Genomic DNA, 27,768 nt, shown 5'->3' on the forward strand with positions numbered 1-27,768 from the left:
AAAGACAATATTTCAGTTTTTATTTAGTCAGAATTCAGTTGAAAATGTTTATAGACTTTTACATAAGTTGACTGTTGGGACATTTTCTATACTTGGATGAACATAAAACTCTCAAAGTTAAGCCCTCAGACATTTTTGCTTTAGAAAGTTAAATAAATAAATATAGGGGTCAACTACAAGTCACAAAGAGCCTCAAAATACACATTAAAGGTTAAAGTAGAAGTTGAGCTTTGTAGAGCCTGCTGGATAAATACATAAATTGGATTCAATTCACTTTTGGATTCATTTTCATTGTTTAGTTTTAGCCAGCGACAAGGTTAAGACCTCCAAGTTCAGTAGGAGACGTTGGACGATGTGAAGAAACTCCGCGGTTCTCAGTTTTGGTGCAGAACTCTGCAGTCATCTGGGGAGAAAGTAAAAGAAAGACAACATGAGAATTTGCATCACATTCATATACAGTATGTTTGACTACGACTACAACAGCTATGACTGCTACAACAGAGGTTCTGAAAGTTTTGATGACTGAATGCCAGTTTAAGGAGCCAGCATATGGTTGAGGGTTGCACTGGAAATGTGTACTGTATTCTGACATATTTATGGCAAACTATATTATAAAATCTTTTACATATTTATGATATTGTTTTTGACTGACATTTTGATGGCATGCTGTACTATAACCTTTTTGACATTGTTATGACATACTACCCTGACGTAAATGGAATACTGACATTATTACGATACCACGCTGACATTCTTCTTTTTTTTTTGACATTTTTATGACATACTATGCCATGACTTTTTTATGACTTTATGACACTACACAAGGGATTTAATCTGACCTTCTATACTATGATGCTATGACCTTTTTATGACACACTATACTATGTTTTTTAAAAATATTTTTGACATTGATACTATGAGATCGTTTATGATGCACTACACTAACCTTTTTGACAGTTTAATGGCAGATTATGACAGTTTTATAACTTTTTACAAAATACTACACTGACTTTTTTTTACATTGTTATGACCTTATACTATGAATTTTTATGATGTACTATACTGTGACTTTTTGAGATACTATGACTCTTTCAAGACTTTTCATGACACACTATTCTATATTTTAATATTTTTCAACATACTAACATGACTTTATGATATACTACACCAAGATTTTTTTTTATGACAGACTGTACTATGATTTTTTTTTTTTTTATTTACATTTTTGAATACCCATGACATTTTTCGACATACTACTATGACTTTTTTTTTTCTTTTTTACATTTTGACACATACTCTGACTTTTTCACAGCATTTTTCGACACTACTATGACTTTTTTTCATGACATTTTTGACAAAATATAAAATGACTTTTTATGATATATTGTACCACAATTTTTTTAATACATTTTTGAAATATTATACTATGACTTATTTTCGTGACATTTTTCGACATATGAGTTTTGTATGACATTTTTCGATATTCTATGATTTTTTTTTTTAATGGCATTTTTTCAACATACTATACTATGTTTTTTACGGAGCCCCCCTAGACCCCTAGGAGAAAATGTTATTAACTCGTTCCCTTGAATTACTAATTCGAGGGCACAAGTTACTTCATAGAGCACTTCCTCCAATCATTCCCGACAGTCAACCCATTGACTTCGGTAAAGTTGGAAAGATATTGACAGATTCAAACTTCCCGGATCAATAACTCATAACCGAAACGTTATTGAAACACAAACAACGGCTCTTTCTAACCGTAGTAAGGTAGACAACGAGCTACAACCTAATTTTAATCAAAACGAGCCGTCCTCCGAGCCGGACACATTACATTGGTCTCTATGTGCAGCCGGCTGTGAGACGAGTGGTCAGGGACCGTCTACAAAGTGCAAAGCCGAAAATAGATGCTATAAAAATGTTCAATAAGTTCAGTTTGAATCTGTCAATATCTTTCCAGTCAATGAGTAGATGATTTTTTATTTTTACATTTTACGACATGTATACTATGACTTTTTCATGACATTGATTTTTTTTACATTTTTCGACATACTATACTACGAAATATTTCATGAAAAAAGTCATGAAATATTTCGACGTACAATATGACTTTTTCGACACACCATACTATGATTTTGTTTCCGAAATATTATACTATGACTTTTTTTCATGAAATTTTTCAACAAACAAAAGTATTACTTTTTTCATGACATTTTTCAATGAATTTTTTTGACATACTATAATATTACTTTTTTCATGAAATTTTTCGACAAACAAAAGTATGACTTTTTTTCATAACATTTTTCGATAAACTATACTATGCATTTTTTTCACAACATTTTTTGACACACAAAAGTATTACTGTTTTAATCGATTTTTCAACAAACTAAGCATTCTTTCATGAAATTCTTCGACATACTATACTATGAATTTTTTTTAAACATTTTTCGACACACAAAAGTATTACTTTTTTTCATGAATTTTCAACATACTATACCTTTTTTTATGAAATTTTTCAACATACTATACTTAAGACACAAACGCACGCATAACTTTTGTATTTGTTAAAAGGGTAAATAAAAATGAATGAAACATATTTAAAATTTTTCTGATTGTTTTCTTTTGATTTACAGAATGTGATTTTACATGGCAAACATTTCCAGAATAATTAAATGTTAAAGATGAAGGCTGTGATATGTGTAAATAATAAAATAATAATTTAACTTTAGCAAGTTTTGTCTTTAAGCTTTTTGGGCGTCATCTATAGTAATAATAATGGTCCAAAATGATGTAAAATCACATAGTTTTAAGTCAAAAACCTTCCTCCCCCCAATTTATTAAATATTGAGAGCTATATGCAGACTGTGTGGGCTAAAACGTAGAAGAAGCCTAATTCTCCTTTACAATAATTCACTACATGTTTACAATCATGTCGGCAGTGTATACGATGGAATAGTGGCATTATAATGTGCCAGAGGCCACTAAAGTTGGGCTATTATGGCCAAACTGTCTTCAAAATCACATGAGATTACACCATCTCTAGACTGGTTTTATTTTGCACTTTTTTGTCTATGGGGTCGGTCAATTCATCACTTTTTGCTGTATAAAATATTTTGTTATGACCATCATCAAAATTATGAAAAAACATGGTTGTGTTTTGTTCTATCTCAGATAGGGAATCGGAAAAAGCCCTCTTGAGGATTTGTGCCCGTGTCCCCTCCACCTTTGAAATCAAATTTTGCCCCTGCATTTGCATGACTAATAGCTAAAGTGGAAACAAGTCATGTGATTGGACACTGTGAGTGGCTCTTATCTGCAGTCTCCTTTTCCCCGTTAGGATGAGTGTGTGTTATTGCAGGACGTCATTCAGAATTGAATTAGGCTTTACACTAACGTGATCACTGTACGGTTCAACTTCATTAAAGATAATCTCTGTGCAGACACCGCTGGACACAGCAGGCCCTTCCCTCTGCCCGCGCTCGTGTCATTGATTGGAGGAGTGATTTGCAGCATGTAATCCAATGCTCTGTGACAGGTTGTAACTGAGGTTAAAGATGGCAATTTAATTATGTGTCAGAGGTCACATTAAAGGCTGACCTTTGACCTTTTACCACAAGACTGCTGATTACTGACGCCTTGGGTTGTTGTTTGAACTGAACAAAATAACAGACCAATACGAGTGCAGAATAACAGGATCAGTGGTTTTCTGGGCTCTCTGAAATGAGCATCAAGCATCCCAGCATCATGTAATGCCCAGTTTTTGTTGCTTGATTTCCTTGTACTGTAAAGATGTGGTTTGGAAAAATACAGCCTTTTTGTACTTTATGAAATGGGTGTGTATTATAAACGCAAAAACAACAATTTGTAGTCTTACAGGGACGTTATGTGTCGGAATATTTGTTTGGGTGCTTTCACAAGCCAATATTTAGTCTGTTTTAATCAAACTCTGGTGCGGTTCAACCCCTGGTACAGTTTGTTTGGGCAACCGTTTCCAAGTGAACCAACACACAGGCTGCCTGTGTGGGCATTTGTTGAGATGGACACAGGTAGACGACAGGTTAACATGAGTGGGCGAGGACGGACCTGGACATCTGCAGAAGTCCGATGTTTGCTTGACATCTGGGCCGAAGAGAACACACAGAATATGCTATATAAAGACCACAAAAATTGTGACATTTATAAAGTCATTGGAGATAAACTGGAGGAGAAGGGATTTGTGTGCACAGTAGAGCAACGCTGAGTAAAAGCAAAAAAACGTTGACAGCAATATATCAAAGTCCACGATTCTCTGCATTGAAGTGGCGGCTCTCGAGATGGAAAAGATAAATTTGCTCCTTTGTCCTCACCCCTTGGCAAATTACATTGTTTATTTGGTCCGCTTTAATTTGTGCACTGTGAAACCGAGCCAGACTAAATAGAAAATGTACCAAAATTATCAATTCACTCTGGTTCAGACTAGACAAACGGACGATGGCTTGTGAAAGCGTCCTTAGGGGCCGCTCATTTCCTGCCTTTTTGGCGCCCTCAAATCCATTGTTGAAGAACGTCACAACATTTAGTTGAAAGGTCAGCCAAAAATGACACAGACAAATCGAGCAGTAAAGCTACCGTGAGGGATTGACGGTCCTTCTTTGTTTGGACTTTGTTTAGTTTAGCCAGTGGGGCTGACTGCAAAATTATCGCAACTTCATCATCAGCGTCATCGTAGCACACAGGTTTACGTTGCTTCGTAACGGCAGGTGCGTGGCGTGGTGTTGCGTGTGTCAAAAACAGGCGAGACTTCGAATCTCTAGAGACGCAGCTGAGACGCGCGTCTCACCAGGCTAGCTGTTTCTTAGATTCATGTATTTATGCTAAGCTAAGCTAACCGTCTGCCGGCAGTAGCTTCATATTTAACGGGCAGATTTGAGAGTGGTATCGATTCCCATCCAAGTCTCGGCAAGAAAGCGATCAAGCATATTTTCCAAAATGTTAAACTATTCCTTTAAGCTTACATTTACCGTCCATATCTCAAATGTTCTCACCCCAATGGATTAACAGTGGGTATGTAGCAGACCTCCAGCCACTTCGTTTTCAATATAACCTAAACTATGCCTCACGCCATCACTTTTTTTTTTTTAGATTAAAGGAATGTGGCTCTGACTTGTTTATGATACTGTGAATGAGTACAAAGTTGTTCTGTTGTGTCATTAGGCCCCTGGGTACAAGCACAGACTAACATTTCTATAGCCAGCCACATATGCAAATGATAGGGCAATTGCAGATATACAAATATGTACCCATAGTCCATGCGGCCTAATGGCCTCCCTCCCTCTGGCTAGCTCAATGGCTCATTTAGATATCTGCTTGGTTTATTATGTGAATAAGTCATGCCTGGCTTGTTACGACCCTCTAGGTTCCTGTTTCTGCTGTGTAGCTGAGATGTGTGGTGCTCAATTAGGCTGCCTGGCTAGCAGAGTTAACCCTTCGTGCCAGATAAGCTGTTTTTCTCAGCCAGATGGGGTTGGTACAGTATGGGGGGTTCCAGGCAGGGATCAAAAGATCAATCCTAATACAGTGCTACCAGGCTGACCTCTCAGATGTAATAAAGGTGCCATCTTTCACCCATGGGGCCTATTCAGAGCCTCCCACCGCATGAACAAACCTGGTATCTTTAAATTAGCTGACTTGCTTGCCCTGCAGGTAATTGCATTAGTTTATCAATGTTCAACACAATTTATTACTTACTCTAGCACCAGTAGGATCCTGGTGTTAATGTCCTCTGTGAGGAGACAGGAAAGCGAGGTCTTTGTGTTTGAGACTGTGTGTGTCTCTTTGCAAATAAAGAAAAATAAACCAAAAGAAGTGAAATTACAGCGTTATTGCCAGTGGTGGGTTTTATCGTTACACTATATCGACTAGGGCTGGGACGATACGCCTATCTCCCTATTTGATACTATCACGATACTTGGGCGCCGATTCAATATGTATTACCGTTTTTAAGTATTGCGCTTCTACAAGTATTGCGATTCGATTTTATGATTTATTGCGATTTTTCTGAAGCTTTTTAACACTAGACCATGGGAAAAGTTGAACCATACACTTCTAGGGACTTTTACTTTGAAAAAATATCTATATTAATACAGTACAAATGTTTGATTTTCAGCATGTATGTAGTCAGAGATGTCCTGAGGTCATTGTCAGGCATTATTATTAAAAAAAAATTACCAGCAACCCAAAAATCAAAGAATAAAGACATTTCCCTCACAAATTAGTGGTATTTTCTTTTTAATTTATAAGGGACATGTCATGTTTTATACTTCTGCTAACTTCGCAAAGTCCGTCGATAGCTCTACCTGCTAGCTCCGATCCCTTTATACATCTATGGTCAGCTCCATCAGGGCCGTTTGAATGCATTTAACATAAATGTCAGTATATGGGTGCTCTACAGTTGTAGCGTCAGCCGATTTGACCACGGCAAGTGGTGGCTGGCTTGACTGCACGTTACCACAATACGATAATGTTTCCTGTCCATGACAGAGTTAGCATGCAGCTTTAGCCGTGATGTCTAGCTCTACTTTTCCTGGCAATATGTGAAACCCAAAGTGTTTCCATACTTTACTGTATGTGTAGTGTTTACCACGTTGGATCTAAAATGTGAGAGTGCAGGTCGTATCCATGTAGACCCTCCGACGTTTTCTACTTCCGGCTAGCTGCTGCCGGCTGCGGTTTGTTTTGGTTGACGGATACGGAACGGATATGATGTCACGTTACTCAGACTACAACAATAAAAGCGGTAACTTCCTTCTACCTTCACATAGACTCAAATGAAGCAAATATATCGATTCTGGCATTAGAGAAAAAAACAAAAACAAAGACGCGATACAGAGGTGAATCAATTTTTTTTCCCACCCCAATATCTACACATCTATGGACTTAACAATAGTCAAGGTCTTATATGTTCATATTCGGGCCAAATTCTGACCTTACATTTCACTATGCATGAGTGTACATCTATATTGCAATATTCATAGAATTTAGTGGTGACCTTACTATTGCCTTTGAGGTTAACCCTTCCTTCTCTCTATATGTCAATCAGCTTTTCTCCAATCTGTCAGTGATCATTACAGCTCTAGCACTTATTTTAAAACTTTATATGACAGCACGTCTTAATAGGTGCTTAAATCAGATCGTCTTTCATTACACTAAAACCAATATTACTGCCTGTTCTTTTCAATGGGGTTCTGTGGCCAGGGGCTGCTGCGTGCCTCCCTCACATCTGTATGCATTATGGATCTGTCTGAGGTAATAAACAGACCCTGCTCTTATTCCTGCTTCCTGGTATCATTATTCCTTGCCCCTCAGATGGATTATAGCCCACTGTGCAACATGTAGATGAGTGGCGCTCCTCTGATTGCCTTATGGCCATCAGGCTTTGCATATTTACTGCCCATGAATCACAGTGCGCAGAAAACCCACAGCAACATATTCTGATCCTCCTCCCCCTCCACTTTTTACCCTCTACTACTCTGTTTTACACTTTCTCTGTCAGTCAGCCTCTCATCTCTCTTCTTTTCCTTCAGCTGTCTTTCTCTCACTGCGTCCCCCTTTTCTGCCGTTGTCTGTCTTTCCCTGTGCCTTGATCCCGCTCTATGCATTCCCAGCTGCTAAATTAAAGCATGTATTATTAATACGGCTATATCTATGTCCATCCTTCTTCCCTGTTCATATGACTGCTACATTAAGTGTAAATTGTTTCGCTGTAATTCCCTTTTAATGTCCCTGTTATAATCAGTGTTTCTGGTGTGCGGAGGCAAGGGAGGGGAGAAAAAGAGAGAGAGAAGGCGACTGAGATCATAGGCTTTTACTGTAACTTACTGTTTGATGTGTGGCTTGCAATGCTACAGGCCCCGTAATTAGGTCTGTTTTACAAGTCAAATGTATATGGGGCCAATCTGCAAAATATGAGATTAATAAAAGAAAGTTGTCAGATGTGGCTGGCTGTGGTGTGTTGGCTGTTTCTGCTAGGCCCCTGGGGAAAGAGCAGCACACTTCAGGGCTTACAGCCTATTTTTATAACAGCTATGCATTGTCCTGTGAAAACTGAACATAACCCTGACTTAAAGACCTGCATGATTTGTAACAATATGAAATGCAATTTGACATTTTGTCGGTAGGAATTGTTAATATCTCCCTTTTGGATTCAACAGGACAGAGGAACATGACATGATCGATATGGTCAGGCTGTGCCCTTTTTTCTTGCCTTTTTTAAAGGGTCAGATCACAAAAAAAAACAACAACTGAAAAAACATTGTTACCTTAGGTGGCATCTGCTTGCCAATTGTTTTTGGTTTCATTTGCCCAGGTTTTGAGATATCTAGATTTCTGGTTTCACACGACTACATCTATAGAAAAAATCTAGAGGGAACATAATGTGTAAAACTCAGAGAGGATTACTGTATTGGGATGCTATGTTTCACCTACATATTACACCGTGTCCTATCTGAATGTAACGCAAGGGAGTGTCAAAATCAGTTTGATTGCATTGTTTCTACTGGAATGTCGTAACTGGCCGCGAGCTGCGAACTTTTGTCAGAAGCCCTGTTTCTATTTATTCCCGTCGCTCACTTTGAAAGTGCCGATAAGGATTCATGAAGTTGTGAAAATGACTTATCTATGAGATACCTCCTCATTTCACTACAAAACCTAAATAAGGTGGCAGCTGGCTGGAGTAGGATCGCCTGAAAGTTTTGTACTTGCTGGTTGGCTATATTCTATGTAATTCCAGTCAATATCACATTATAAAACATGTGTTTTATGGCAACAAATGTAGGAGGACAGCAATAATCACCCGTTGTTTAAGTGGTTGCGACTCCAGTCTGATCGAGCGCACAGCTGATAGGTACGTGGTTTGTTTACATGATGTAATTGAATATATATAAATTATATAATATAATAAAATAGCATATTTAATGGATTCGGTGTGGACAGAGTGTCTGATGTTATTTTACGTAAATAAAAAGACCACATCTTACCTTGTTCGAGTCTTATTCTGTCAATGAGTAGACACAACAAGGTTGATATTATTCATCATTACAATAAATTATTAGGTCTGTGTTATTATATAAAATGTAGATATCCCTACATGCATTTTTGGCTACGGCCACTAGGGGGTTCAGTGAGCCCCACGATCTCGTTGTCAACCATGTTTTTCCATGCTAGCTGCATGGCTTTATTGATGATTGAAACAGCTCAGCAACCATTGGTTGGATTGCCATGATATCCATGTTCCCCTCAGGATGAATACCAATAACTTTGGTGATATCTAAAAGTTTCATCAATACCTGCAAAACTAATGACATTCCCGTCAGCCTCAGATTTACTTTGTCTTTATTGGTAATTAGTAAATGTAAATGTATGCTTACACACTAATTTAACATGGTGAACATGGCATCTTGTTGCTAAATAATAATTAATGTGCTGCTAAGGAGATGTAAATCCAGAGGACAGATGGTAATGTTTGAATGGGTTATGTATGGTTAATTGTGACGTGTTTTGTTTTTTGTCTGATGGGTCTTACTTGTCTGTTTGTCTATGGTAACAGTATGTCTATTGTACGTGTACTTTTTCTCAAACTGAGCTGCCTATGGATGCAAAATGAATTTCAGTGCAAACTGACAATAAAGTTGTATCGTATCGTATCTTAAAGTATGGTGACGTTAGCATTTAGCTCAAGTACCACTGTACAGCCTCACAGAGCTGCTAGCGTGGCTGTAGACGTTTAGTCTTTTTTAAATATACTTTTTAGCACTGTGAGCACCACAAATGAAATTCCACTGACTTCCATTGTATTGGACTGGTGGCAGAAATCTTCTGAAAACCTTGGCAAACAAAACCAAAAGTATTAGAATGGGTAAAGTCAGAGGAAGTTTCTTTATAAAGTGGGTGAACCGATCCATCTGAAGGGTCATCGAACCTTATAAAGAGTTTTGCGGATGAATCACTGAGCTACATATTAGCTCATGAGCTTTCTGTCCCCTGCCGTCACTTTCCTCTACCCTCCTTTAACCATCATGTCTAATGAAATGGTGTTGATGCTTTACCATTTATCAGTCACAGAGCGCTTGGTCCACCATTATTGATTCCAGAGGGCCAATTGGCTGGAAGGGTGCTGTAAACTGGGCGATTTAAAACCTACATCCTTCATTGTCACATGATGGGTGCAGAATGAGATCGTAAGAGGCAGAACGAGTGTGGTGGCAATAAATAAAGGGAACGAAATATAACCTGGCAGACAGACGGGCTGTCGATATGGATTGGCGTCTCTGATGTCCTCAAAGTGATTATCAGGGCAGGGATGATTAGCGGGTGTGTAAGGTACTGTTAAAAGTGTGGTGTGGGAGATATTTCCTCCTTGTATCTGGGCTCTGTCTTTAGTGAGACAGATGTTGTGCATGAGTAATGGCACAGCTATCATGTCACATAGAGGCCGGCCGGCTCCATGTAGAGAGTAGGTAACAGGGAAAGAGTGTGAGGGCCCGGTAATATCGTAAAACAGTGTTTAAATATTTTAATTTCATTTGTCAGAGGGGCCCCTCCCTTGCACTCCATTACCCTGACAACCATCCTTCATCAGCTGAATGAGTGCATTATTCATTAGCACTAATTATTTTCACATAACGTCTGCCCCGATATATTTAACCTCCACATTACACCCGGGATAATGGCCTTGTAAAATTGAATTGCGAGAAAGAAGTGGAGTTGGAAAGCTCATTTAAAGAACATAAGAGGGAGGAAAGAAGAGTGAGAGGGAGGTGCAGGAGGGGTTTTTGAAGCAGCTGGAGAGGGGGGGTTGACAGGAAGAGTGTTAAGCACTTTGGGACATGGAGCCCCAGAAGTGACGGGACATTTGTTCCTGTCTCATTTGCATGCTAAGAGAAGAGCCCGGTGGTTTTCTGTTGGGTTGAAGAGACACCTAAATGCCCTGTGGGTTGAAGGTGCCCTCCAGCCACGGAGCTCAGATTAGCTATCCCTGACCTGACACATGACCTCAACCATTAATATAAAAACACAAGACCTGGTACAGCAGGAACAGAGAACAGACGGGCGAGTCTTTGTCTCTTTCACCTCGCTTTTCCGACTCCATCTCTGCTGTCTCCGTCTTTACCTCTTCTCTTCCTCTGTCTCTCACCTCTCCAATTTTTATTCAGCTACTTCCCTGCAGAAGCCCCACTGATGATTGAAATAGGGTTGAATCACACACTAAAGCCTCTGCTCATATTCCCCACTGAGAAGTTTTCCATACAAACTTCAAAACAAACTGAGGACCAAGGAAGGCTCTATTCCTGCTTTGCTTATTCATGAGATTGACATTCACCAGAATGCAAAATTTAGACCTAAACATGGCTTGCTGCTCCACTTGCTTTATCTCTGCTCTCTTCTGGGCAAAAGTTGTGACCCCATGCCAATAGCTAAGCCGAACTCTCACCCACGCACAAATAAACAGAGAAGTACACACACACATGCTTGCACAGACTCACATGCAAAAGATTTCATGCACGAGTTAAGTCAAGAAAACTCTTATGTTATGTTGTGAAACATTTTAGCTGTAAAGTGAGTTAAAATAAAGAGTTACCATATGTTTTTTTGTCTGCAAATGCGTAAGAATAATCACAGCTGCACAAAGGTCACTGCACTCACATTAATTCATTTAACTTTATTTTAAATTAAGTACACTATCATAATTTCTGAATATGGCTGCAACTGAAATTTTAGAAAAATGTCCATGATAATTTCCTCCAGTGCAAGATGAAATGTTTCTCTGACCAACAGTCCAAAGATGTATAATGTAACAAGAGAAAAAGCAACAAATCCTGACATTTGAAAACGCATCTTGCGATTTTTTATTAACTTCTTAAAATCCAGCTGGCCACCGACTGGAAACGGTTGGTTAGGCTTAGGCAAAAAAACTACTTGGATAAAGATAGAAAAAATATCATGGTTTGTGTTCAAATAATAATATACGTAACAACGTAAGGTAAAAACCGTAACAACGCAACAAAACCACTATAGTTAGGGTTAGGAAAGAATTAATTAAATATTTTAATCGATTGACAGCCCAGCAACTTATCAATTACGAAAATAGTGGTTGATTTATTTTCTACTGATTAACTCGAGAATCTAAATCTAAAAGCTAAAATCGTTCCAGCTCTGTTTTTGATCCTAAATTCATTATATTTCATAATAACTCCACAGCATATTGCAGATTCTCTATTTTTCCCTGTGACATTACAAAACACATTTTGCTTTCATTGTGCTTTCTCTCTCTGATATCCTGAGTAATGTTGCAAACAGTGACCATGCTCCTCTCCAGGCTATGTGAGTGTGAGTGTACTGCTTTGTATGCTTGATGCCGGGTAATTGCAGTTCATTTCAACTGGGAAAAAAAATATTATTCTCACGCCTTTCTGTGTTACGCCCAGAAGGCAGCGCTCTCTATGTGTAAAGTATCTGTCTCCCTGACATTTAGATTTGCCTTTTAAAGATGACATTTTTCAAAACTGGCATTTCTTCATATGTTTTCTAGAGGCGACAAAATTATTCTTTTACATCCCAGTCAGAGTGTTCATATAAGTGTGTAATTTATCCAACCCTAAGTTGTTTTGTTTTCCTTTGTAATGTTGATATTATTTCATGATGCACTAAAATTGTTATCGTTGTCTGATACGGATATCAGTGTCTGATAGTTGTACCTGTCTGAGCATTATCTTTACTCACATTGCCTAAAGAATCTATGCTTGTTTTAATAAAAGCTGCAATTTTCCATTTAAAATCAAAATCACCGGTAAGTGTGTGCATGAGTTACCATTTCTTGTCGATGGCTGAGGCTCGGGAAGTGCCGGGCTCATTTGCAGGAAAAAAACATAAAGTGCACATTTGTCACATTTGTCTCTTTATAAATGTGATTTACATGTGGCACAAATAACCTATGTGGCAACAGCTTGATAGGTTTGGATGGCAGTTGATAGTTTTTGGGTGTCTGAGGGAGGATTAATGGTGTACTGAATGCATCGGGGAGACATGCTCATCTTTGAATCGCTGGAGATTTCCAATTACTGCACTCTGGTGCCTGGCAATGAACCTTTATCCATTCTGCAAATGAGCATGCTATCCCTAAATAATTTCCTCAACAAAGATGGGGCTGCGCATTATGAAATATTCAGAACTCAATTTTCCTGCTCTATCAGACTTTGGAAAGATCCATAATTACAGGATAATCCACAATGTAATTCATTTTGGTTACTTTGGGAATGGGAGTTCTCTTCACAGTAAAATGTTAACTATGTTGGCGAGAAGGGATGAAGCCTTTGTGGCGTTTGTGATTGTTTTTAGGGGATCATGTACAGTATGACAATCCAATTTTACCATTATTTCTAACCCAGTTGCCAGAATTCTTTTTGGCATTGGATGTTTCTGCGAACCACTGATACATTGAATGTTGACATTTCTTAGCCAGAAATACGTTTCATATCAGCCTTGTATCACGCTTGCCAAAGAGCAATGCCATGTGGTTCACATGAAACGATTGGTTAGGCTTAGGCAAAAAAACTACTTGGTTAAGGTTAGAAAAAATATCATGGTTTGTGTTCAAATAATAATGTTCTTAACAACGAGAGGTAACAACCGTAACAACGCAACAAAACCACTACAGTTAGGGTTAGGAAAGAACTACATGGTTGGGCTTAAATCTACTACATTTGAACAGTGAAAATTACACTAAACGTTGAGAACACGGGACACAAATGAACAGCGGATCGTAACATGACAAAAACAGCGGTCTCCTGGATGAAAGTCTTGCGTTTGTTGGAACCATCCACCTACCCTTCCGCCCGCCCTGTGGGTCTTTGAACTATGTCACTTGCTCTGACCGAATGCAAAATCATCAACATATCCCTGGTTTGCAGAAACATCTAAATAAAACATTTTTTCCTGGTGACTGGGCTGTTTATTTCTCACAAGGCTGATATCTTCAGGGTCATTCAAAAAGTCAGTACTAATGGGATACTGTAGCCAGACAACTGATACATAGTTGGGTATTGTCAGACAAACTTACAGTCACTTAGTACAGTAGAATACATAAACGAACAGAGAGGCAAGATTGAAAACAGTTATTACAAAAAGTGCCGAACTACCTAGACACATAAACTTTCCTCATAAGTGGCTGTAATCTTCTGAGAAACGGTACCACATTACATTGTAATTTCCGATATGGTATAATAAAACAAAGTAATATGCAGTATTAGAAACCAAAAGGTGTGGAATGGCGTAGGATTATGGCTCGCTGGCCAGAAATGTGGGGTTAAAGATCAGTTAATGTGCAGTGCACATCTACGCTGAGGAGGCATGTGTCAAATATATTGGCATTTTAAAAGGTAAACAGAAAGGCTCTGTTGTGTTTGAGATAGAAGGCCAATTGGCCAACGTGGCCGTTGCCCATCTGTGTGAGCATACAGCGGTCCACAAATGACGACAAGTATATTATCTGCACAAGAGTTTACATTGAATTGTGTGCCATAAAGAACGTGCTTCACATTTCCTGTGTAGCTGTTGCCACATACTTGTAGAAGTTTATAATGTATAATACAATTTAGACAGCACTATCTCACTGTAAGATATTTAAGAAAGTGGGCCATAAAAAAATCCCTTAGCCACTGGCTTTAAAGCCGATAAAGTTAAATGGAGCCGCTGACATTTTTAGTATTGCATTATTGTAAGTCAGCCCTCCGACTGCATGTGTGTGTGCAGCCGATGAGGTAGAGTGTCAAAACAGCTGTCAGTCTCTGCGACAGAACGCTCGGCATGATGACGTTAATGACGCTCGTGTTAAAATGTGAGGCCAGAGTGATGACAGTGCCAAGCTTAAAGGCCAAAGCTGTCACAGCGGAGGAGAGGAGCAGTGTGGTGGAGAGGAGTGTGGGAGGCTGCTGGTGTTCACAGATACAGAACTCGACACCACCTGTAGAGGTGCCATGTTACACTGACATGGGCTTCGCTCATAGACTGTACAAAATATGGATGTAGTCTCCGTGACTTCACCCAAAGGTTTCTAAACAGCTGTTGTGAAGCTCAAAGTGGGTGGCCACGGCTGTCGCCATCTTGGTAGCTACACAGCCTAACTCCCGGCGAATCCAAAAATGGGCAAAGAGGTGGATCGTCGGTGGAGCTGAGGCGGGCCGGGTGATGCAGCAGAGCAGACAGCTAGCAGCTAGCGTCCTGGTACGGCATCCACCTGTCACTCAAAGGGGCAATGCCCCCATTAAGCCTAACTTCAAGCCTTGATGTAAATTAAATGGGTGAGTTATATAAAAATGTACCCCCGTACAGTTGTCATGAACAAGGAAATTAGCTAAACCAAAACTTTTTTTGTACCAGGCTGTGAAGTTGGGCATTTTAAAAATGGGGGTCTATGGAGACTGTCATGCTTTTGGAGCCAGCCTCAAGTGGCCATTTGAAGAACTGCAGTTTTTGTCACATTTTTCAGCACTGCAGGTTGCCGCTTGGTCTCGCTCTGCCATCCCTCTTGAAACTTTTCATGTTTAATTGCTTTACAACACTGAATCAAAGTGGATTTAATGTGGCTTTGACAAAAACAGATCCTTAATACCAAAGTGAATATAGATCTCTATAAAGTGATCTAAATTAATTACAAATGTAACACAGTATTTACCACCTTTAATAAGACGCACCTAAATCATCACCGGTACCAAGAGACCTATGACAACTCTGAAAGAGTTTCAGAGGTTGAGGTTGGGGAGACCGTGCATACAACAGTTACCTGGATGCTTCACCAGTCGCGGCTTTCTGGGTGAGACTACAGTTAGCCACAGGGCATGTGGGAGTCTCTGAAGTCAGCTGGAGGAAGGTCCTATAGCCTGATGATCACAAAATGTAGCTTTTTGGTCATCAGACTAAACGCCATGTGACAATGCACATTATCATGAATATACCTTCCCCACCACAAAGCATCATGATGCTTGTGGCCACTTTGTGAATGAATGCAAGTCCAATATTCACTCTCTTTTAGCCGTTTTTGGTCTCCACCAACTCCTGAGGGAAATAGCCGGCTCTTCCGCAGCTAAATGCTCCACTATGCTACCAGCTAGTCACTAATTGTGTCCGTTTGCTGTTGGGTGCTGAGCAGGTAGAGTGCAGTGGGTTTTCAGAGCTTTTTCGCTGAAAGGTTGCAGGCTGGACAGCTAAGCCCATACATCCATTTTCTACCGCTTATCCAGGGCAGCAGGCTTAGCAGGCTTAGCAGGGTATTCCAGACCTCCCAGTCCACAGCAACGTTTTCCAGCTCTTCCTGGGGGACCTCGAGGCGTTCCCAGGCCAGACGAGATATATAGGCACTGGAGTGGTTTGCAGTCGAGTGTGAAGCAGTCGGGATGGGAGTCAATACCTAGAAGTCTGAGGCCATGGTTCTCTGCTGGAAATCAGTGGATTGCGCCCTCCGGGTTGGGAGTGAGTCGCTGCCCCAAGCGAGGCAGTTCAAATATCTCGGGGTCTTGTTCACAAGTGAGGGTAAAATGGAGCGGGAGGTGGACAGGCAGTTCAGTGTGGCGTCAGCAGTTATGCATGCGCTGTACGGGACCATTGTGGTGAAGAAGGAGTTTAGCTGGAAGGCAAAGCTCTCGATTTACAAGTCCTTCTACGTTCTAACCCTCAGCTATGGTCAGGAGCTTTGGGTAGTGACTGAGAGAATGAGATCGTGGATACAAGCAGCTAAAATGAGCTTCCTTCGAAGGGTGGCTCGGCTCATTCTTAGAAACAGGGTGAGGATCTCAGACATCCAGAGGGAGCTCGAAGTAGAGCCGCTGCTCCTTCAGACAGCTAAAGAATGAGATGAAACTCGCTATAAAGCTCTGTAAAGCTGAGGGGAGCTGCAGATTCAGGGGATAATTTGTGGCTGAACATGGCTCTTCACTCAGGACCCCCCAACCAACCTGACACATCCTGAGCAGAAAAGAAAAATGAGCCAAAAAGAATGGGAGGAATTGCAATGTCCAGATGTGCAAAGCTCATAGAGACTTATAGACTCAAAGCTGTAATTGCTGCCAAAGGTGCTTCTACTAAATACAGACTTGGAAAGGGTGGATAGTTAAAACAAACAAGTATTTTGTATTTGTCATTAATTTATATCACTTTATATAGATCCGTTTTTACTTTGACATAAAAATGTATTTCTATCTATCCATCCATCCATCTATCAAATCACATAAGATGAACATATGTGGTAAATACATCAGAATATAAGGCTATGAGAGGATGTGGCCAGTTTTCAGAGTACTTTACACCTTGGTCTGTTGTTAACAACATTAGTTATTACCTTCTGAAAAAAGACATTTTTGTCAGCGTAATCAAACCCTGATGTCCCTCATTTTCTCAACACCATTTTGTGATGAATTCCCATCTGCAAAGTATTTCCGAATACTTTGCCCAAGGAGGTGTAATTTAAATAATATCAGTCACTGTGCTGCTGCCAGAATAAGAATTATGCTCGCACTAATATCTCAGCTGACACGCAGCAGAGGAAAGACTTTCCTCCTGAATAACAAAAACGTAATAATTCACCCAACGTTATTATCAACCTAATTATAATGGGAAATATAGTCGAGTCTCTTTTCCTGCTTGAGTTCAGAACAAATTAGCGAAATGATCAGTTATGTTAATCTTGTTCAGGATGGTTGACTATCAGTCATTTAAAGACCACAACAGAGATGTTTAATGATGTTAAATTAGCAGAGAAATTGGGTGAAATGAGGCCACAAACTAAAACACATACTCAAAAATACCTTCTCCATGGTCTCATTTAAAGGTCACATGAACCATATAAATATTAAACATTCATATCAAATTTACCATAGTATGCAAACTAACCACACACCAAGAGTCATCCCATTTGCCAGACATATTTTCATAATTATATCACTATAACAAATTTAATGAGAGCAATCAGCACTGAACATTTTTGCCTCCAAGGAAGCAGAGGTCTCAGTCAGTCACAGAGGTACTTCTTGGTCATTCTCTATTAATTTGCAGAGTGTGTTCTCCGAGTGTCAGGGTCTCGGCAGTGTCGTTCCCCGATGACTCCTACCTCCAAGCCCGCTGCACGAGGGGGGCCCTAATTAGATTCTCATGTGTATTTAATGGACTCGCTGCCTTTGGTCCTGAGAGAGAGAGTGCCTGATGCTACAACCTCTGTACAAAGGTCCCTCCACACATGGGAGTCACTTTGGAGAGGAACTCAGTGTGTAACTAGTGTGTGTGTGTGTGTGTGTGTGTGTGTGTGTGTGTGTGTGTGACAGGGCCCAAACCTGAAGTCAAACTACAGCAGTCCAATGTTTTGTGTCCTTTTTCTGGCTTTGTCCATTCTCGGGGTCCAGGACTTTTCCAGTCTGTAAATTACACACAAGCAAACAAAACATACCTTTCATTGTCATCCTTTACACATTCTCCTATCCATGTGTGCAGATTTAACCCTTTGGTTTTGTTGACATTGGCTTTGCTTCCTCATTGTTTGGGGTCCCACAGACCCCACTGCAGTATGTATAAAAATGATAATAATTCCAAAATAATTTTTTTACCTCAATTTTTTTTCTTCTGATCTTATTTAAATCTAATATAAAATAGATATAGAAATAGAAAAAAGGTATAGAAAATTACTTCAGTGATAATCCTTTTTTTGCCACAAATTGGGCTTTCACATTCGATGAAAGTGACAAAATGCAAAAATTACCATAAAACAATATAATAACACCAAATAAGGAAACATTTCATATTTTGATTTTAAACGGGCTATCCACGAACAAATATATTTTTGATTTTGCTGCAGATCGCAACCAAGTGAAACTTCTCCCGTGTGCTAAGCATGTAAGAGAACTACGGTGGCTGTCGCAAAAACGCCAATTGCCCTCTCTAGAGCCAGTGTTTGATTTGTCCGTTCTGGGCTACTGTAAAAACATGGCGGCCGGCTCCATATGTAGATATTAACAGCTCATTCTAAGGCAACAAAAACACAATTCTTATTCTCAGGTTTATTATACACTAAAGAAAACATACTTATTAATATCATATTCCATTTCTGTCCCTTACATGCTACACACTGTTCCTTCAAAACTCCAAAAACAGAAATCCTAATAGACTTATTTGGGACGGGGCAAGACCTTAATAAAAATCAACTGTATTTAACAATGTTTTACAGTTTTTCAGTAGCGGACTTCTGAAACATATCAGTTTAAAAAAATGTAATTCTCAAAAAAAAAAGGAAAAGTTCTGAAGTATCAAGGTGATATAATAATATTAAGTGAAATCAGCTCACAGTAGATCATCAGGCCAATGGGAACATTGTTTCTGCAAAGAGATGTTGCTGTTGAATGTTATTTATGATTTTTTAAATGATTATTTTGGCCTTTATTGGACAGCAGTCAGTAGAGACAGACAGGAAACTAGAGGAGAAAGAGAGGATGTATAACAAATGAACTGGTTATGTGTGTCTTAAACACTAAGCCACAAAGACATATCCATGGGTGAGTGGCTGCTTAACTCTCACCCACTTGAATGTTTTCACTTTCAGAGCGGTCTGTTTTAATGAGGACAGACATCTGGACCAATCTCACAACACGGGGCTGTGATGAATGTGACCCCCGTGGTAAGCCCTTGCCCCCAACCCCACCAGGACACATAAAGCAGTAGCACAGCCCCTGTTAAAGGGCTGCACGCCCACATAAATCGGTCCTGGCGCTTCTTAACTGTCCAATTTGCATGGCCTCTACACAAAGAGGCTAACGATGTTTTATAAGACAAACACATCGCCCACAAAAACACAAATATTCATGCAGGTAGATGAAAAGGTGGCGCTTTACTTTATTATACAAATTTTATACATGTTTGTGTTTTTGTGGACAATACACAGAATGCTTTTGTGAATAAAATTCAAGACTGTCTGATGTGATTAAACCTTCAAACTACAAAGACAAATTGCTGTGAAAAAAACAGACAAATAGATGAAATCTTTGAGAGAAAAAGCACAGAATTTTTTAGAAGTGAGTGAATGAGAAAACACAAAGACAGAATATACAGAAGAAGCGAGACTGCCGATGGGAAAAGGCAAGATGAAGAGGGTGGTGAGATGGGAGTATGGGTAGTTTTATCTGGTGGGCAGGGAGACGGTGGCGGGAGGATCTGTCTCTGTTAGAGAGAACACGGCCCTGTTATTAAAGCCATTCATCACTGGCTGAATATTCTCCCTTTAATAGGCTTTGTCGTTAATTACCCAACTTTGTCAAGATGGGGAGTCAGGGGCTCTCTCTTCTCAGCCCGTACACAGACGAGCTCACAAGTACTACACACACACATACACTTGAACACATCAGCAGGTGATGGGACATTTTCACAGATGCAGTGGCAGGAGAAGGCAAGCACGCACACGCACACGCACACGCACACACACACACACATCAAAAGAAGCATTTTCTACCTTTCTCTTTCTGTTCCTCTTTCCCAAAAAGTAAAGAGTTCACATGCAACAACAGCAACACCTGTACAGTATAATGCAATCCAACACAATAGTTGCGAGAAATACTACCTTTGTGAAGCAAAGGCTGTCAGAGGGCATTGATTCAACTCTGTTGTCATTTTGGAGGCCATGGTTTGTGTATTGGAGTTGTTAGATAGCATTAAATTGCACAGATTCCAATCTTTTCCAACTCCTCCTAAATTTTTTCTACGGCGGGGCTGAAAAAATTAGTCAATTAACTGATAATTTGATGGACAGGAAATTAATCAAAAACAATTTTGATAATTTTTTTTTTTTTTTTTAAAGCAAACATGCCATAATTTATTGGTTCTAGTGTCTCAAATGTGAGTATTTGCTGGTTTTCTTTGTCTTCTACAGTGGTGGAACGTACCAAAGCACATTTACTCAAGTACTGTACTTGAGTTAAAAATTCATAGTAATTTGTACTTCTACTTCACTAGTGCGAAATTTACTTGACAGCATTTTTTGCTAGTTATGTTTATGTTAATATTTAGCATACGTACAAAACCATTGGTTTATGAAATATATTATATATAAAATCTAAAAAAATATTAAAGATTAAACTAGGGATGCAACAAATGATTATTTTCATTGTCGATTAATATGTTGATTGTTTTCTTGATTAATTGATTAGTTGTTTTGTCTATAAAATGTCAGAAAATGTTGAAAAATATCGATCAGTGTTTCCCAAAGCCCAAGATGACGTCCTCTAATGTCTTGTTTTGTTCACAACTCAAAGATTTTCAGTTTACTGTCATAGAGGAGTAAAGAAACCACAAAATACTCACATTTAAGAAGCTGGAATCAGAGAATTTAGACTTTTTTTCCTCAAAAATTACTCAAGCCGATTAATCAATTATCAAAATAGTTGGCGATTAATTGTTGCAGCTCTAGAATAAACTACAAAACAATTAATATTTGCACAATAATGTATTTGTAACAATAATTATTAATTACTGAAGTATATACAGAGTACTTTTACATGTAACGGATTATTTTTATTTCAGTATTCAGAGAATGAGGTGAAAGTGAATTAAATATCGTTGGGGTTTGAACTGTTTATTGGACAAATCAAGACATTTTCGGAAGTCTCTGGGAAACTGTGATAGGCATTTTTTTTTTTTTTATAGAGCAAACGATTAATTAATCAATTTAGAAAAATTACCAGCAGATTAATCGCTAATGAAAATAATCATTGAGGTCTGAGCACTGCTGCTTTATCTAAGTGCGTCCACTTGTTTCAACATAATTCACACAAGCACCACACTTAACAGGTAACATTCAAGCCTCTACAGTAACTATGTCAACAATAACAAAGGGTTAGGGTGCTTTTTACATGTCTTTGGGAAGTTCCATCAGTAGGACTTCATTTATGTTGAGAACTGTGTCCGCTGCCCTGTGTAGAAGGCTATAGGACCACAGTCTCCTCCTCCTTCCCTTTATCCCTAATCAGACTCTTTTGTGATCCTTTTATAATTAGCCACTTAACTATCCGGCAGAATGGAACTGTGGCTGTAAAGCATTTACAAGGGTACTCGACAGGACACGCCAGCACCTTTTGTTTAGCAATTAGTTTGTCTGTGAAAGGGACAAGACAAATAGGCTGGGAGAGCATCTGGTGGCCTCGTAGCTGCCTGACAGAGAGAGAGAGAGAGAGGAAAAGAGAGGCAGAGAAGGAGGAAGAAAGAGCTTCAGAGCCATTCAGCAACAATAAGGATCGTACCGCAAGGATTTGCTACAAGGGCTGTAAAGTTTACAGTCGGAGGAAACTGATCTGGAAATGAATAAAGCAGCTCTGACAAATATGATGATAAGAGACTCAGAGAGGGCTGTGTAATAGGGACCTATTTTTCGCACACTACTGATTAAGAACTGGCTAAGTGTCTGTAGAGATTCCCATGTGCACAATGCAGCACAGGCAGAGTTTAGTATGCGTCCCAGTAGGGTTTCCTTTAGTACCCAGTCATTTACATTGTAGTTATCCGAAGATAGAAGGAAGGCAAGGCAGCATGACAACCGCTCCATTGATCCCTTTGGCCTGATTAGCTCGCCAGTGTACCGTCAAAGCAAACTAATCAGATACATTGATCATGGAATACTTTTTAACGCTTCCCCAGGCAATAATATGATTTTTCTCAAGTCAAATTACTAGTTTGTTATCTGTTCAGATGTGATGCCAGACATTTGGGATTTTTAACATTTCCTGTGAGATGTCAGTACGAGTCAATGGCCCGATTTCAAACTGTTTAGCAGCAATACAGTAAAAGACAATAAAATGCCATTTAATTTCCTGAAGTGTTTCTGTAAACCTAGGTTTGTCAGACTCACAGTGATCATAGGTGTTACTCACTTCTGTTATGTTGGCTTCATTACACCCTCTGCTACTTTCACGTTTGTCCAGAAGAGGTTGCTGTGTTCCCTGCGTACAGCAGGAGGTGGATGGTCTTGACAGATCCTAAAGACTTCTTTCTATGAGAGAGAGAGAGAGGGAGAGAGAGGGAATGAACAAGGTGTAAAATCACTGGAATTAAAGATCCATTTAAAGTAGATTCTATACTCATTGGACTCCTTAAACAGAATAAACAGTTAACACACTTTGAAAATGTCCAAATAAAACAAAATGTGTTTTAATATCTAAAACAGGCAGCTATTTGGTGCACGGACAGCAAATTCTACCCCCAAACAAGGATCCAAATGAGAGAAATATTTTTTGTTGATAGATGTCAGCCTGCAGCCCCTCAACGCTGAACACCCACTAATTGATTATAGATGTCATTTTCATCATTGACAGTAGGGGGCAGGATCCATACATTGATTAGACCTCCATTATAGGCCAAGTAATTGTACTGTGATGCCTATTAACACACAATTACACAGCTTAGAGAATAATGTTTTGCTTGACTCCCACACATTTATTTGCCTGGACCGTCTATAAAGTTTCAAAGAACTGCTCTGACTGCACAGTGCACGACTTCTGAAAGGGGATTTAAAGGAAAGAGAGCTCGGCTTACATCTTCAGTATCCCATTTACACCAATATCTAAACAAGCCCCACGACAGAGTCTGAACAGCTGCGAGAGATACGAGTCTCTCTCTGATACCTGTGTTCCCGTGACGCCGCTGATCAAACGCTGTGATGGCATAACATCCCTTCCTGTCTGTCACACCCTCAGGCTAAACATCAGCAGAGCGCCTTGCAGCTGGCAAATGTTCTCATGACAAAGTTAAAATGTCTCGATTAATATCTGACTACTCTGCTTTTTTTTGTCACTCATCCGTGTCTCTGCTTTAGCTCCTTATCCATCTTGTGATTTCTGCTGGATACATCCACCTTAGTAGTTGTTACTGTATCAGCAGGGAAAGGATTCAACCAGCGGGAAGAATCCCTCTCTGGTTGTTTGAGAGGTACTTATGATGCTTTGCACACTATATGAGCTTTAATGGCATGTTTCTGTCCAGATTCATGGCATTTGTGCATCATGTTATAAAAATAGTTTTGAATTGTATAATAGTAGAGCAGAATGATTTAGTTACAGTGGATGATAAATAGTTTGGCAACTATGTGACTACCAACTGATAAATGGCAGTGATAAGGTGAAACCACTACCATTAAGGCCTTAAACAGGAATTTTGTTTCACCAGGAAAAGTGTCTCCAAATGTCTTCTAGACCAGTGGTTCCCAATGTTTTTGACTGGTATCCCCTTAAAACAAAACAATATCTACTTGTCACCCCTAGAGTGTATTAGTGCAACCCAATCTCATGGGAAGGCGTATGAATAGCACAACATTAGAACGTCATTCCGCATGTCGGGAGGACGCATTTTAGCCTTTTAGCGTGCCATCTGTACGCCGCTTTTCACGTCTCATTTGTACGCTACAAAACAAAACTACGGTAACCTCCGCAGCTAGGTTTAGGCAACAAAACCAATTAGTTAGGTTTAGGGAAAACGTCATGGTTGGGTTTAAAACAAGTACATAAACTAAGTAAAATACATACGAAAACAACGTAACTACAGAAAAAACATTACAAAAACACACATCACAAACCTCCCCTACGTCCCGCCATAAGCTGTCTTTCTCACTTTTTATTCTACATCACCAACTCTGAGCGTAGCATATTTACGCAGATGCGTTAACATTGCAGTCAGTGCAGACTACATGGCGTACAAATGACACGCAACGGTGTTCTTATTGCACGCTAAATGCCTTGCGCATTATCATGTCATTCATACGCCATTTTGTGTGTGATTAGTGGTATGTATCCATGATTGTTTAATTTGAATATTTTTTAACAACGGGAGAAAGCTATCTAGCAATTCTTAAGAAAAATAGCATATCATTGTAGTGATGTCTGATAAATAAACAGTTTTGTGTAGCAGAACATATTTTTTGCTTCTGTGCTGTCCTATTAATCATCTCAGGACTCCTCAGACATATTGTGCGAGCCCTCTGGAGGATCTCGTCCCACAGGTTGGGAACCGCTGTCCTAGACGGCGTCCTCTCATGCCATCAGTTGCGTTTCTCCTTCTCGACAGTTAATGTCTCATCCGTCCATCAACTTTTAACCATGCTTCATGCATGACGGCGTGTGACTTAAAAGCCTGGCTAGTCAGACCTAATTAGCCAACGCCTAATCAGACAAGTCCCCTGCACAAGGACACAAAGTGGATTGTAGGGAGCAGTAAAGACTTTCTCTGTGGTTGACTCAGCAGAGGAAGACAAAGACTTAAAAGCAGATGAGGACCCCATCTGTGCTGCGGTCACATCACCGAGTGCAAAAAACCCTGAATAATATGAACTGATGGTCTGATGGCATGTGAGCTCATTTAACTATAAATAAGACTTAAATGTCATAATATGAAGGACAAAAACGTCCTCTTATTCTTCAAACAATCTGCTCTCTCTACATTTCTGTGTTCCTCTTGTGTCTCTGTTTCCACATCTGTTCAACAGCCCCCCTGTTAATCATTTCTGTAGTGTTGCCTTTTTACTGGACCTCTGAGACCCAAACCCTGGTGTACCTGTTTGGAGTTTGATTAACACTGCATTTTAGCACACACTATTCAAACCCAGCGGAGGGAGCTTAAAAGGGCTGTGCGCTGAAGCTAATGTAGCCTGTGGTACAGGACAGATGGAGAAGTGATAAATGGGGAAGAGGGATGGTTGGGAGTCAATTCTTGTTGGCTTCATTTGTAAAAAAAAAATGGTCTGACACGGCGATGCCGAGTTGGAGAGTGGGGATTTTTGAGGTGGTGGTGTAATCTAAGAGGAGAGGAGGACACTTCAGAGGACGGGAGAGGACAGGACGGCAGATAGGAGAGGACGAGACAGGAGGAGGCAGAACAGCAGTGCAGCCATGTCTCCTCACGCTGTCAGTCCCTGAGTACTAAAATATTGAAAAGCTTTTGTTTTGCCTAGTTAAACATGCACTGATGTGACACAAACTGTGAACAATGCCATTTCACACGCACGGGAATCCTCTCTTTGTATAATTCATGATGGAGTGACGACATGCAGCCATGCCCCACAGTTTGCTCTCAACATTATGCAGCTGGTACATACATACTTAAAAAAAAGCATTTAGCTCAGTAAACATAACAGTGTAAAAATGATTATGTGTGTTGTACTTGTCAATTATGATTTCAAACTATATTTTTAGGAACAAATGAGCAAAACTTACCTGTTTTCATGGGCTGAGGTTGTTTGTCTCCTTCAGTCAGGCAGGGTAAAGAAGAGTTTGTTGTCCTGTCTGCTCATCTGTAACATCATATGTGTAAACAGAGAATTGAATGAATTGGAAAAGTTGGAAACGGTGACTTTAAAGCCCATTATAACTTTTTTCCCCAACAGTGGCATATTTTCTTGCTGAAAAGGGACAGCACTGTGGTAATATGAAACTCAGTTAGATGCAAGTACAGATGCTTTTTGAGCGAATAGGAGTCTCCAGTTCTCATTGGACCAGACGCCATTCTCACATAGTAGTTTAAACAAAAGTCTTGAAAGGTTATCTGAGAAGAAGAGGAAAACAAACTTTTAAGAAGTTATTACAGAGGCTCCAAAGTGCAATTATCTTTCCTTCCCTGACATCAGTCTCATCTGTTACAAGACCCCACTTCCTGTCTGGAAAACAGCACTTTATTTATGTTTATTTCAACAAGTACCTGACTATAGAAGAAGGCAATGAAGCTGATCTCTACCTTGAGGCTGAAGGACTATGAAGTGTAAATACTTAGTTTGCTAACTTCTTTTCATGAGACATGGGACAAAATAAAACAGAAACAGTCGGGCTGCTTATTACAGATACAGTAAATATTGGTGTTTGTGTATATGTCACTACAGAAATACCAGAGGTATGTTTGAGGTAGTTTAGAAACAGTCTTGCCATTACAATGTTTTTTTTTCCAACTGTAAAATGTCCTATTCAGTGCATATCTTGGTCACAATTTTTTTTTCATCAGAAATGTTTATGGCATGTATTTATGTAAAAACATGAATATCTGTCTTAAATAACTAATATCAGTTTTGATACCGATACTGAAAAATCCAGTATCAGTCGGGCTACAGAAAAAATAAACACATGAATAAATTATATACGTAATATGTACATCTGTACAATCTAATTCAAACCAGAAGATAACTAGAGTTATATATATAATTAATAGTAAAAGTATACCTATTTAGAATTGCAAAATGTCTGTATAAATTACTAAAAGTAGAAGGTTGTTCACTGTATCAAGTTTAGCTACTCTCAAACTGATTAGATGCTCCCAAAAAAGATTTATGAAGTATGTTTTGACATCACGCCTTCATCAAGTAACCTCGTAATTGTACCTAAGAGTTCAGTAAAAAAAAACATTTCTTTAGGAAAAATAGAGGCACAATTTTGATAATTGAAACCCTTTTCCCAAAAAATAAAAAAGCATCTAATGAAACTATTAACTCATATTTTGTGAATCTGGCCCCAGGTCAAGTGACATCTTTCACGTCTCTTGTTTCTATATTATTCATGATCTCACACTGAAGAAGAACATATGTGGAGTCTGAGATTCAGTGCCAACAGTGACTGTTACAATGAATACAATATGCACACAGTGGAAGTTACAGCTCACCTGTGAAATAAATAATGTCTCAGGTGAAGAAAGAGAGAATCCCACCATGACTGACTCGGGTCTTGGCCGGGCTAAATCTTGTCT

At 39.3% G+C, this 27,768-nt stretch overlaps 1 long non-coding RNA gene across 2 annotated transcripts; it reads right to left on the bottom strand.

Moving 5' to 3' along the window:
* On the bottom strand, positions 1–27,768 carry LOC119500293. Of its 2 annotated transcripts, none has more exons than XR_005209591.1 (5): positions 27,730–27,768; positions 26,256–26,332; positions 22,926–23,044; positions 18,354–18,434; positions 1–403 (listed from the first exon to the last, which is right to left on the bottom strand). It is a non-coding gene; the product is annotated as an uncharacterized LOC119500293 (long non-coding RNA). The 2 variants fall into 2 exon arrangements; XR_005209593.1 differs by having other exon boundaries at positions 27,685–27,768.

Source organism: Sebastes umbrosus, chromosome 2 (assembly GCF_015220745.1).
Source record: "Sebastes umbrosus isolate fSebUmb1 chromosome 2, fSebUmb1.pri, whole genome shotgun sequence".
Classification (NCBI taxonomy): domain Eukaryota; kingdom Metazoa; phylum Chordata; class Actinopteri; order Perciformes; family Sebastidae; genus Sebastes; species Sebastes umbrosus.